The 13219-nt window shown below is 41.9% G+C and overlaps 1 long non-coding RNA gene across 1 annotated transcript in view; it reads left to right on the top strand.

The window, feature by feature from the left end:
* Positions 1-4219, top strand: part of LOC144462752 (uncharacterized) — a 244503-nt gene extending 240284 nt beyond the window's left edge. The window contains exons 2-3 of the long non-coding RNA XR_013490975.1: positions 3417-3474; positions 3851-4219. This is a non-coding gene — a long non-coding RNA (uncharacterized LOC144462752). The remainder of the gene's footprint in view (positions 1-3416; positions 3475-3850) is intronic.
* The last annotated feature ends 9000 nt before the right edge of the window (positions 4220-13219 follow it).

Below are 13219 nucleotides of genomic sequence, written 5' to 3'. Positions count from 1 at the left end.
TCTGGTGGCTGCAGGCCTGCAAAGAAATTGACCAATCACAGCCATCCGGTCCGCATGGGAGTTACTCCTTGCTCAAATTTGCACTCTCTCTTTCTTACCCTCCGTCCAGTCCCCTCGCTCCATTTTGACACTCCTCTGCTGCTCGTCCCACCTCGTCCCAACCCCCCCTCCGTGTTTGAAAGTACGAACAGTTTGTAAGGCCCTGAGCGATTCAGCTACACAAGTTTAGATGTGGAAAATAAAGAAAGCGACAGCAGCAAGCGGCCTCTGCTTGCCCCACCAGCAAAGGCCGAAAGGAAGGTCTGCCTCTGAAAAGGCAGAAACGAAGAGGAAATGCGACAAATTGAGGGCTCAAAGCAGAGTAAACATCGTGTCATCCTTTGAGCGATGGAGAAAGCTCCGGCAAGATCTGGGCCTGAAAAGCGATGCTGATACAGTAGAGTTTTTGTTGAACAGGTAATATTTCGTTTTTATTGTGGATGTTGTGACATAGATAGCTGTATGCCAATGCTGGCTTATGACTGTGAAAGCTGCCGTTAGTTTTTTGTGTGGTTAGATGGGAGGGGGTGTGTTGTTAGGAGGCTCCGAGGGGAGGGGGACACAAGCTCGGAGGGGAGGGATCATGGAGCACAGAGGGAGGGGTGTGTGTGTTGGGGGGAATGCTTTTTTCAAATCTTTCTCAACGTAGACCATAGCTTTAACAAATCACCAGTGGCATTCAGGTAGACACATGGGAAGGTTGGCTAGTTTTCCAGTGCTTTCGCAAAACTACTAACGATCAACTATGGAGGGCACAAGTGTTGAGTTTTTGGTGGAAGAATGAAATATAAATTGGCCTTACAGCAATAAGTACAGTAGGAAATGATGGCATGATAATTGCCCACTTTATCTTCATGAAGGGCTAGGATCCCAAATTGTCATGACTCAAAATGCTCCCCCTCTGTCTTTCTGTCTCTCTTAGCGTGCTGCGTGGCTTTTCTAATGCCGCTGTGGCTGTGAGAGTTCATCACTATGCCGTGTTATATCGGGTAAATGTATTATGCCTTACTTGCCTTCAATTCAGCAGCGTGTGGGCTATGTTATAGTCAAGCCTAAGGAGTATAAAGGCGTCCAGCAGGGGCTTTAAATACATGTGGAACCTGTGGTGGTGTGGTGTTATTGATAGCCTCTCACCCAGGTAGGAAGGCGGCGCTCCAAACTCACCAGTTAACCGCAATTTGAACTCAGGAAGACACAAAGTCAATAAATCAGCAGTGGCATCTTCAGTGAAGGAGACTGGCAGCTGTACTTCTTGTCACCTTGACAGATGAATGACACGTCTCCTTGTTATCCCATTGAACATCTATACTTTTATCATTTCTCTACCTGTCTCATCCCCCTTACCTCTGTTCTCATTTGGCTTTATCTCCGTCTCTTGCACCGTATCTTTCTTGTACTCTTTATCCAGCTCTAATGGATTCTTTCTTCTTGTACTTTTTGTAACTTTTTTCTTCCCACCTGCCTTTTCTTTCTTTCGCTTCCTTCCACTCTATTTCTTTCTCTCTTACGTTTTTTTTTTCCTCGGGTTTTTGTCCTCTCATCCTTTGGTTATTTGAGGACGTGGTACAGCGTCATGTCTCAGGCCACTGGAGGACTTTTAGAAGTCAACAAGACAGAGACTGCCATGGTCTCCCGGGCTCCTGCACACATACACACAAATTCACGCACAAATTCATTCACACACACCAGTGTTAAGCTCTCAAATTCCCCACAAAGAGCTTCACTCCCACAAGGCAAGATGCCACAGAGAGAAAAGCAAAGAGATGGAATGTTTTCTCTCTATCCTCCCCATTCCTTCTCTTTCTCCCCTCCTCCCGCTGTAGTCCTCAGTAGTTCTCTGCAGTGCAGTACAAACATGCAGAGTGATCAAAGAGTCTGGGGTGTCAGAAGCAAGGGACAAGACGGACGTGCGTGGAAGACGAGATGAGTAAGGGAGGTAGGAGAACAGAGCTGTCAATCACATATTCTATCAAACTCAGTGGAGCTTGTATCCCAGTGGCACGCCAGTGGACTTCTGAGTCAGAGCTTACCTGGAGGACCATCAGTGTGCTATCATACCTCCAGCTTTGTCGTCACTCCCAGCTTTCTTTATGTCTTTTCTGGGGATTTTCTGGAGCAGAATGTGGAAGAAGGCTTGTGAATAGTGGGCGATGTCTGTGCTTTGCACCATAAAATCACACTTTGCAAATTCCATTTTTTTAATGAATATATAGCCTATATAAAAACATTTGGTAGTAATTGATGATGGAAGTGACAAGTGAAATTGCAAAGAGCATCAGTAGCAGGTCGAGAGGTTTTCTCATTTCTCAGTGAAAAACAACACTGGACAGGTGCATCAATATTAAAACGATGACATACTGTAGGTCTGCCAAAGTAGCCAAATGTTGGCACAGCGTATATAGTTGCTGCTACAATAAAATATCTTTAAGCCAACTCTAATGTGACTAATTTGAAGTAAAATGTTGGTTTAAAAAAAGGAGTGCGCACTGAAAACTGTAAAAAAAAAGAAACATTCATTAGGAAAACTTCCCCAGACCAAATGCAACACCACCATTAACCAACTCACTCTGTAAAACCTTTTTTTCTCCTTCCTTTTTTTTTTAAAGAGCATTTTTATCTTTGGCTTGAATGCTGATACTGATGCTTAATAAGCTCAAGAAAACTTGTAGAGTAAGTTTGTTTAGAGAGAAGTCACATTTATAATGTTTAAATGATGACAGTTTTATTCCAAGGCATTTCTGTGTCTCATGGAGTCACAGCACCCTCTGCTGGATCAAGAGAAAAGTACATAAAACAGTTGTACTGTGATGTGCCTGTGTGTGTGTGCGTGTGTGTGTGTGTTTGTGCTTGTACTTACTACATAGTGAGGACCAAACTGTGTTTTTACCCAAAAAAGTGGGGACAATTTTGAGAAGTAAGGACATTTTGGTCAGTCCTCATTCTTCAAAGGCTCATTTGAGATTCGGTTTTTACTGTTACATTGGGTTTAGGGTTAGGCATTTAGTTGTGATGGTAAAGGTTAGGGTAAGGGGCTAGAGAATGCATAATGTCAATGAGAGTCCTCACAATGATAGAAGTACATTATGTGTGTGTATGTTTTCTTCATATATTAATACTCACCTAAATATCAAGTCTTTTTTACGCTTCTCGAAGCTGAAGTATATTTTAATCTCCATGTCAGACGTCTGAGTAACTTAGACGTAACCCTGGTAAAAAATATCATAGTTAATTCTACTTCTGCTGTACCCAAGGCACAAAATGCATACAACTACACAAGAAATGTCCTTCGTGATTTTATATTTACATAAATCACTTAAATAAAACGCTGATCTTACTGTCTTTGTCACTCTTCAGTAGCACTCATCTTTCTTTTTCAGCTTCTCAGGCTGCAGAGAGCAGGACACAGTCTGTGTCGGCAATGAAAGCCCAATATCTGTGAGTGACCAACATGCCCCTTGATTTAGGGTGTAATTGAACAGGAAACCCTTCAGCACGACAAGAGCACTTGACTGTGTATAGTCCCATTCACACTGACTTCTGTAGAAAATCTGCTGTTAAATCCAATATTTTACCTGTCCTTGTTTGTAGGATTGCTACATGGACATGAAAAAGAAAAAGTACTACAAAAACACTATGACATGATAGTTTGTCAGTTGTGAGGGCAATTTCTGTTAGTCATGCTTTTTCAGTTATGAAATTATGAAGTATCAAGCTTTTGCAATTGCAATTTGGTGTATGTTATGTATCCATCCAAGATATTTATCCATTCATTCATTCATTCATTTATTTCTGTATCTGCTTTTCCTGTTAGGGGTCGTGGTTGTGTTGGATCCCAGCTGACACTGCGCAAGAGGCAGGGTACACCCTGGACAGGTTGCCAGACTATCACAGGGCTGACACATAGAGACAGACAACCATTCACGCTCACATTCACACCTATGGGAAATTTAGAGTCACCAATTGACCTGCATGTCTTTGGACTGTGGGAGGAAGCTGGAGTACCCGGAATAAACCCACGCTGACACACAGAGAACATGCAGACTCCGCCACCAAAGGGTTTGAACCAGGAACCCTCTTGCTATGAGGTGACAGTACTAACCACTGTACCACTGTGCTGCCCTTCACCAAGATACTAATATGTTTAATGTTAAGTTGTTGGGAAACTAGACACAAGTAAAAGTGGTAATGGGATGACACCTCTTCCTGCATATGTGTATCCTTACATTGCTTATGTACAACCACAACACATATGTGGAAGAAGTTAAGGACTAAACACTGGTGTGCCGGTGTTTGATGCATGAGGGATACAAGCACAACACCATATCTTGTTTTTGACTGACATCTTTTACTCGACTGAAATCTGACCTTTTTCAGTATTTTCCATGACACAATACTGAAAAACGGTTTACTCCACAATCAGCCCAAAAGACATGAGTAAATAGCAAAAGTGGTGGCAAAAAATGATGACACAAGTACACTTTCTGCTGAGAATTGTGTATTGTAAAAGCTGGTACAAAGTGTGGTTTCCCTCTTCCTTTTCTGTTGTAAGTTAGAGACTGATTACAGAAGTTTTTGTCTTGTAGGTGCATTTCCAAAGAGGTTGACTTTGAGTACAGAGACTATAAAGTGTACTGTGGCTCACATCACATACTTACTGTGTCCCCAATCAGTTGCTGGATTGATTGAAGAATGCCATCCAAGGTTGGTCGTTCAATAGAGATGAAGACTGAGCCTGCTCATCCTCTCCAACTCAAACAGTTTTGCCTCACTGAGACCAAAACTAATGACAAATGTGGATGCTTCTACAGTCTCACATATCTAAGTTTAAGTTTCATTCAAACAGCTGGAAAAACTGCAAGCAATACCAGATTTGATTTTACACTACCAGTAGTGACATTTCAAAAGGTGAGGTATTGGCAATTTGTATACAAGGTTAACATATATGGCTGCAAAGATTACAATGATTGTGTCCTTCTAAATCAGACAAAAGAAGGTCCCATTATTGGCTTGCTGTTTAGTGATTAATGAGTAATTGAATGCTTGAATGTGCAGTCTGTCACAAAGTGAAAGACTCTTCTCTGAACTTGCTATTCAGTGGATTTATCTCATTGGTGATGGTTAATTACCTTGAGTGGAATGATGATCTCAATATGTCTGGCACCTACATAGCTAATGGTGTATTAATTGGCCAGATGCCTTTTCAACCTCATGCCCTTCATTAACCTAACCTTAACTGATGTTTGACGATGTTTTGTAAGTTAACATATGACATCTTTGAGCTGAACATTCTGGCTTATAGACATAACTGCCATAAAGAGTTGGTTCACCCACAACATTAAAGTCTGTATTTTTTCCATATATTTTATAAGTTGGTGAGGATTCTCAGTCATACAGGTCATGGTAATTCTAAGTGTTATATCGTAGGCAATTGGACTTGCTTGAGTTTCTTGGAGACGGTTCATCTCTCATCCAAGAGGCTTCCTCAGTTCTAAAGCCCCGTTTCCACCATACATTTTCGGTATGGTACCTTTGGGACCAAAGTAACCCTTCAGACATGGTACCTAGACCCTAAATCTGTTTAGTGTTTCCACCACAAATAGTACCCTTAAACATGGGCAGTGTCCATCATCTGTTGTATTTCCTTATCATCAGTGACACAGAGGAAGTCTGCACCTAGTTTATCATCCACAGAACGAGGTTGCACGCTGACATTTTCAGAACAAAACCGAACAGGCTGCAGTGAGAGTCTCTCTCCATGGGATATTTAAAAATAGTGGGTTTGTGCATTTAGTCCTTCTCAGGCAAGCTGAGATGGGGTTTAGGGCTTTTTTTTCTTCAAGTGAAGATTAGAACATTTCGAGTTCAAATAACCCAGTCGAAATGAATATACATAAACACTTTAAGATTGTCACAGTGAAATTTAAGGTGTGCTGATGGATTCACGTCATCAACTTATGCATTGAGTAACATTACAAGTTAACGTTCCACCTTAAAAGTCGGCAACAGTTGGCCCAGTGAATTAAGTTATGTTTCGACTCCAGCTGCTGTGAGGCAGCAAAACATCCTTTATTTTATAGTAAACAGTTTACTAATATATGTAACACTCTCTAGGGTATGAACAAAACCAGCCACAACTCAGCCCTGAGCAGAGTGACCGTCCGCTATTGACCAGTCAACAGACTGCAGTGTTCACAGCTCCATCTTTTAGTACCAGATCTGTGTGCTAGGTACCCCAACAGAAGGGGGACCAGACATGGGGACAGTACGGAACGGTTCCATTGGTACCATCCACAGCTTTTGACAGTGGAAATAGAAAAAAATCTGTATTGAACTGAACCATACTGTACTGCTCGGTGGAAACAGGCCTTAACTGACTGGTGGGGGGTCGCAGGCTTTAACTGTAAGCTCTGAGTTTCAGAGTCGTTAAAGTCAACTGTGCGTCGTTGACCCATCGTTCAAGAAACTCAGTCCTGTTGTCTATGATATAGCACTCAGAATATACCCTATGTGAAAATAAAAACCTCTGTCCACAACAGAACACAATCTGCCAGGAGTCCAGTGCTGGCAAACAATCTGTGGAGGAAGAACAACTATTATTATGCCAATTAAAACAATTAGAAGAATAAAACAACATATATGTATATTGTCCTCTCTTTCAAAAAAAAGAAGGGTGTTTGAATGGTGCTATTTTTACAGCTGGAGGCCGTTTTATCCCACGGCTATACCTGAGACCTTTGGAGTCTATTACCTTAACAGACCTCTTACCTCTGATTGTATTAAGCCAGCAACAGTCAGTGCGGCAGTGATTCACTCTTGTACAATGTCCCTGCTGCCTAGCAACAAAGGAGCACTCTTTATAGCAACATTTCTTCTTCTCTCTGCAGAAAGACAATGGGGAGAGAGGGAGAGAGAGAGAGAGACAGAAACAGAGAGAGAGAGAGAGAGAGAGAGAGAGAGAACTTGTGTTATTGTATTGATTTGCTTTACTCCAGCAGGTCTTATTTGTGGTTTGTTTAATTTCAAAAAATCTTTACTGATTGCATTTTGTAGCTCTGTAAACAAATGTGCGTAATCAGTCGATGCTGAGTACTGAACATGTGAGTGTGTAGAGAGACTTTTCACATTGAACAGTATTCAGCAATCAGGCCCTCCACACTGAGTGATGGAGTTCAGCACCACGGAGAGACACACATCTGAGAGTTATTCAGCACCAAGGAGAGCGACAGTTACAGTGTTAGAATACAGCACAACACCATTAACTGCAGCCTTTAATATTGCCTTAAGGTTTATTTGTATGAGCTTTATATTTATGATGTAGATGGGGTAATTGTTGTACATAGCTTTTACAGTTAAATGACTAATAAAACACATTGTCTCCGAACAGCAACTAGACGCTACAACAGATTGTAACAACCCATCACACAAAAGAGTTGGAGGAATGATTGTGTGCAACGCTGACTCTTTGGCCTGAGGCTGATGCTACATGGGAGCTCGTAATGTGTCCAAAATTAAAAGGATTCGCTGACTAGGGACCATGAATGTGTACATTTTATGGCAAACTACCAATAATATGTTGCTATTATTGTGCACCGTTACACAAAACTCAGTACCATTCAAACACAAATGTTAACTCTGGGATATGTAGATAAAAGTTGCATGCTGCACAAGCATGCAAAATCATTTTAACACTGAAGTCAATGAGGGAATGGCCTCTGTTATTAAATCATTTTTATTGTATTAGCAATGGACTTAAAAGAACACAAGGTAGACATCTTCTAGTTACATGCTTGAGTCTGTTTCTTGTTATTACTGTATTATTTATTAAGAGTTTAAGACTCAAAAATGTAGCTGATAATTTTCATCACAAGTGTGTGGTTGTGGTTTGATGGTAAGTGACTGTAAGTGGTGGCAAAATCAGCATATTTTCATTCATGCGCTGTTAAATTCTCATTCATGCAAAGAAATAAGTGTCATCACGGCCCTGCTCACTTCATACCAGGAACTAGAGCACAGGAAAAGACACAAATACAGTAGTCCCTCACTTAAAAATATCAAAATTGCTCTCACTTTGGCAGTAAATTTAGTGTTCCTTTAGGACTCTGTTGAGACTAAGATGCTGACGGAGAAAACAGGTTGTCATGCCCTTCTAGAGTAAGTAAAAAAAGCTGCTGAGTAAACAAACAAGCTGACAACACACGCACAGAAATAACTGGGGCTAACGTGTGGAACTGTCAATCTCCAGCTGGTGTCAACCTCTCAGGACTCATTCAAGAAAAAGACAGGTGAAAAATATGTCAAATGCACACACACACACACACACACACACACACTTTGTGAGTTTCAATATTTTAATATAGCATTTTAAAATAGCATTTAGATTTTTTTCTGATATCAAATATGGTGTTACCTGTATATCATTATGCTGTCACTATAGAATTACTGCAGTACAAACATGTTAAGCTCCTGTTGGACTCGGCAGTATGGGGGAGTTGCCCTGTATGGTGATACAACTTATACACATCAACTACTGTAAACAGTGTTATTATTGGGCAGCATCCCTTTAAACAATGAGTTTGCCCAATTTTAAAATATATAGGTAGTGTCCTAAGCAGTAGGTCATTTTAAAACCTTTGGCCTTAACATATTCTATTGTTATGTCCACCCTGTAAGTATACAAAATGTACTAAATGCATATTTAAAGTCCCCCTCTGTGAAATTCCATCCATCCATTTTCATCCACTTATCCAGGGCTGGGTCGCAGGGGCAGCAGGCTAAACAAAGCACCCCAGACGTCCCTCTCCCCAGTAACGCTTTCCAGCTCCTCCTGCAGGACCCCAAGGTGTTCCCAGGCCAGATGACATATATAATCCCTCCAGTGTGTCCGGGTCTGCCCCAGGGCCTCCTACCAGTGGGACGTGCCCAGAACACCTCTAACTGGAGGCGCCCAGGAGGCATCCTGATCAGATGCCCAAACCACCTCAACTGACCGCTTTTGACATAAAGGAGCAGTGGCTCTACTCCGAGCTCCCTCTGAATGTCAGAGCTCCTCACCCTATCTCTAAGGCTGAGCCCAGCACCCCACGGAGGAAACTCATTTCGGCTGCTAGTATCCGCGATCTCATTCTTTTGGTCACAACCCAGAGCTCATGACCATAGGTGAGGGTTGGGACGTAGGTGGACCAATAAATCGAAAGCTTCACCTTGCAGCTCAGCTCTCTCTTCACCACGAGGGTCCGGCGCAGCGCCTGCATCACTGCAGAGCCGCACCAAACCGCCAATCTATGTCAAGCTCCATTCTACCCTCACTCGTGAACAAGACCCCGAGATACTTAAGCTCCCTCGCTTGAGACAGTCACTCTCTCCCAACCTGAAGGGAGCAATGCACCGTTTTCCGATAGAGAACCATGGCCTCCCTCTGTGAAATTATAGTAATTAGTTTATTAATATTTGGTTTAACGTGGTTTCCCCACAAAAAAAAAGTGAAAAAATTGTCTGAAAGCACATCTACATTTTCTCCCTCATTTAAAAACTCTTGATCTGGCCTCTGCCCGCCACCGCTGCTAGCGCTAGGTTTTGCTTTCCACTTTCTCCAGCACTGAAACAAAGCATTAAGACAGGTCTGGCTATGTGATACCGATGAAAGAGCGGTGCACATCAAGTTAGCATTGGACGAAACACAGAGAGATTCAGTCATACGTGCTTGAACCTCAGTCAGGCCCAGACTCAGATATGGAGTCTGTGCAATGAAATCAGAGACTAGTGGTTGTATCAGGGGTACATGTAGTAAACATCTTTAAATTGCTTTATTGTTTGTTAGCATGTTAGCTTGTAACCAGCAGTGGCAGACACAGCCTCAGAGGTTATGAACCTACAACAATACCTGCCACTGCACAATGTTACAGTGTGTTCACATTGGTCCGGTTTATATCCAAGAACTGCACAATCTACCATGTCTGCTGTCAAAACTTCACTATGCTGGTGCAAACTGTGTTCTCTGTTCTGACTGAAGCTGTATTTGCTGATGTTGTGTTGAAATCTGGTCATGTGTTTTCTGTAGTTGACCTTTGTATCAGTGACGTAGCTAATCTAGCTTGCCTGGGGTATGTTTGAATCTCAGATTTTGCATCATCCCCTCCGGTAGAGGAATGTAAAAACACCTTTACAGTGACAAACTTTGCAGAGATATAAGTCAGTATAGTCAAAGTTACACATTCAAAGGGTCATAAACAGAAGCAAAACACATGTTTGAGTGGAGAAAGACCTTAAGCCATGGTATGATCAAGCCTGTAGGCCTAGTACATAAAATAAGCGGACTTTGTTTTGTTGCTATAGAGAGTCTGTTGTGCTTCAACAGTGAATCTGGAAGCTCTCTCTCATTGTCGTCATCAGCTTTGTTTTGCTAACCCCAAACTGGCAATCAGCCCACCCTCCACCTCTGCTTCCTGTCTACTCCTAATGGCTTAATGTTTTCAAACCGCTCCTCTAAGCACCTTTTGCCTTTCGTGTTTCCTTTCTTCCTGTCTTAGCTTTACTGCCTCCTCACTCCCTCGCTCTGCATTCTCCCGAGGAGTGCCTGCCTAACATGTGAAAAGATGGATGGTAAGGAACATGTGACTACCAGTTAGTGTTTGCCTCTTTTATTTCCCAGTATCCCCTCCTCCTGCCACCCACCCAGCAAGGATGGATGGAGGAATGGATTAATGGAGGGAGGTTGAGATGGTCTCTACTTAATTTCTTGTTTGTCTTCACGGCAGCCTGGTTCCTCTGAGGAGGGCCTCCTCATCCTTACCACCCTGTACAAACGTGATTTTTACAGATGTTGATGTGCACACATAGTATCAGATGTTCACCTTTGTACAATAGTTGGTGCTCCCACCGAAATAGTGGCGGCTGTCATCTTGATTTAAATGCACAGTACATACGCACGAGTGCAGTTTGGTTGAGAAGGTGTGACAGCGAGGGCTATGGCACATAGATAAAGACATGATGAGGTGGTTGTACTACTAGATAGATGGATGGCTTACCAAGGAGGATTTGGATATTATGTCCTATATATTCCTGTGGCTTTTTGGCTGATAGGTGGGTGTATTGTAAATGGCCAGAAAAAGAGGTGGGTATACCCTGATTACCTGTGTATAACCCCCATTACACCACTGGAGCTAGACTGATAAATCAGCCAAGACACTATAGGTCTATTGGCCGATTTAAGCAGGATTTATACTTCTGCGTCGCATTGACGTCATACCTATGGTGTAGGCTCTACATCTAGGCAGAACCTATGCCATAGTCTGATGTGCACCTTACCATAAATGTAACTACTTGTTGCAGTGACGCAGACCTCCTGTCTATTTCTGTAAGCTGAAACCATTTCCCTCAGTGGAAATGAAGCTTTTATATACTTTAATTTCACAGATAATAAACAATACATTGTGAAGAAGATAAAGCCTCGAAAAATAGCATTTTAAATCTTGTATGTGATTTATCCAGGCTTTATATGAGTAAAGGAAATCTCCACAAGTAGCTAGGCTAATTTATACAATGTAAAATACCATAGGCTGGCGCTAATAACATCAGCATATTATATTTGTTTGCAATACATGTTTAGTACAAGACAGTTGTTTTGTCGGTGAACCTTGTGAGTTGTAATGTAGCCAAATTTTGTAACATTACCTTGTCAATTGTTGCTGTTGTCCCTGGTTTCATATGAGTAAAGGAAAAATCCGCTAGCCACTAGGCTAATTTATACAATGTAAAATGCCATAGGCTTGTGCTAAATACATTAGCATGTTGCATTTGTGGGGAAAATGTGTCCAGCAAAAGACAAGTGCTTTGTCTGTGAATGCTGCGAATTATAGTGAAGCTGATTTGTGTACTTGTGTTTGAAAGTGTCTCTATTAAGGCATGTTTAATGTGTGTTTTGGGTATGATTTGACTCAACTAAACTTAACAGCACTTCACAAAAACCCTGCTGTTGACCAGTGTTTTGGAGGTGTAACTGCAGAGTGACACCAACATACGTCCGCACAAGCATAAATGCTCACAATGGCGCCTTTCTGATCTGTCACATGTGTGACAACCAGCCCCCAGAGTAGAGACAACCCTCTCCAACTGACCCCTTGACAAACATTTTAAGCTAGCCAGCATATGGCTTTAGCTTGCTAGCTAAAAGTTGACTCAAATCAAAGCTATCACCTTCGACTTTTTTTTTTTTTGATTTTTAAATGACTGATAACCTACAAGCTTTTAATACAAAAACAGCAATAACATGAAAAATTACTCTGACACATAAAAATCACAAATATCTCCTCACCTAAATGTTTTGTGTGTGTTCCGCAAAATGACCAGTGCAAAATTAGCAGGATGTCAGGCCAGCTGTTTGATATCAACACAGTGTCCTCTAGTGTGGCTGTAATAAGCACTGTGATGACCAACCCCAGTCTCCCCTATGAATGCTCACAATGGCGTAGGTGATGGCGTAGCCTCTGCGTAGAGCTGACACACAAGTATAAATCCTGCTTAAAGTTTAAGATATTGGTATCGCTGTATACGTCAGCTGATAAATAACAAGAAGTTGCTGCCTAACACAGTCAAAATAACTCTTTTGTGCCCTTTAGTATATTTATTACAAGTCCATTGGTATAGAATTTGGGGAGGGAGCGCAATAAATAAAAACATCTAAGAAGCAGATGACTTTTACTCTGAAAAAATGAAAGATGTTTACACCATAAATTGATAGAGAAAAGCACATATTGTACCATAAAAAATCACCTGACTCAGAAATGAAGTGTTTGATGCCTGCATTTTTTATGTCAGAACACCCCCAAACCCCCCCGTTTATATGGGTCCCCTCAAATGTTAAAAACAAAACCTTGTGCAAGTCATTTGTCTACAATAGGAGTGTCAAACATGACCCACCAGAGAGTCCAGTCCCCGACCAGAATACAGTTCTTTCACTTTAGTTTGGTGTGGTGATGTCAGTATTACTAATCCACCCATCCATCCATTTTCGTAACCGCTTATCCTCTTGAGGGCCGTGGGGGGCTGGAGCCTATCCCAGCTGACATTGGATGAGAGGCAGGGTACACCCTGGACAGGTCACCAGACTATCACAGGGCTGACACATAGAGACAGACAACCATTCACACCTACGGACAATTTAGAGTCACCAATTACTTTGGTC

The sequence above is a fragment of the Epinephelus lanceolatus genome, chromosome 4 (assembly GCF_041903045.1).
Source record: "Epinephelus lanceolatus isolate andai-2023 chromosome 4, ASM4190304v1, whole genome shotgun sequence".
In the NCBI taxonomy this organism is placed as follows: domain Eukaryota; kingdom Metazoa; phylum Chordata; class Actinopteri; order Perciformes; family Serranidae; genus Epinephelus; species Epinephelus lanceolatus.
This window is presented reverse-complemented; position numbering and strand designations above follow the sequence as displayed.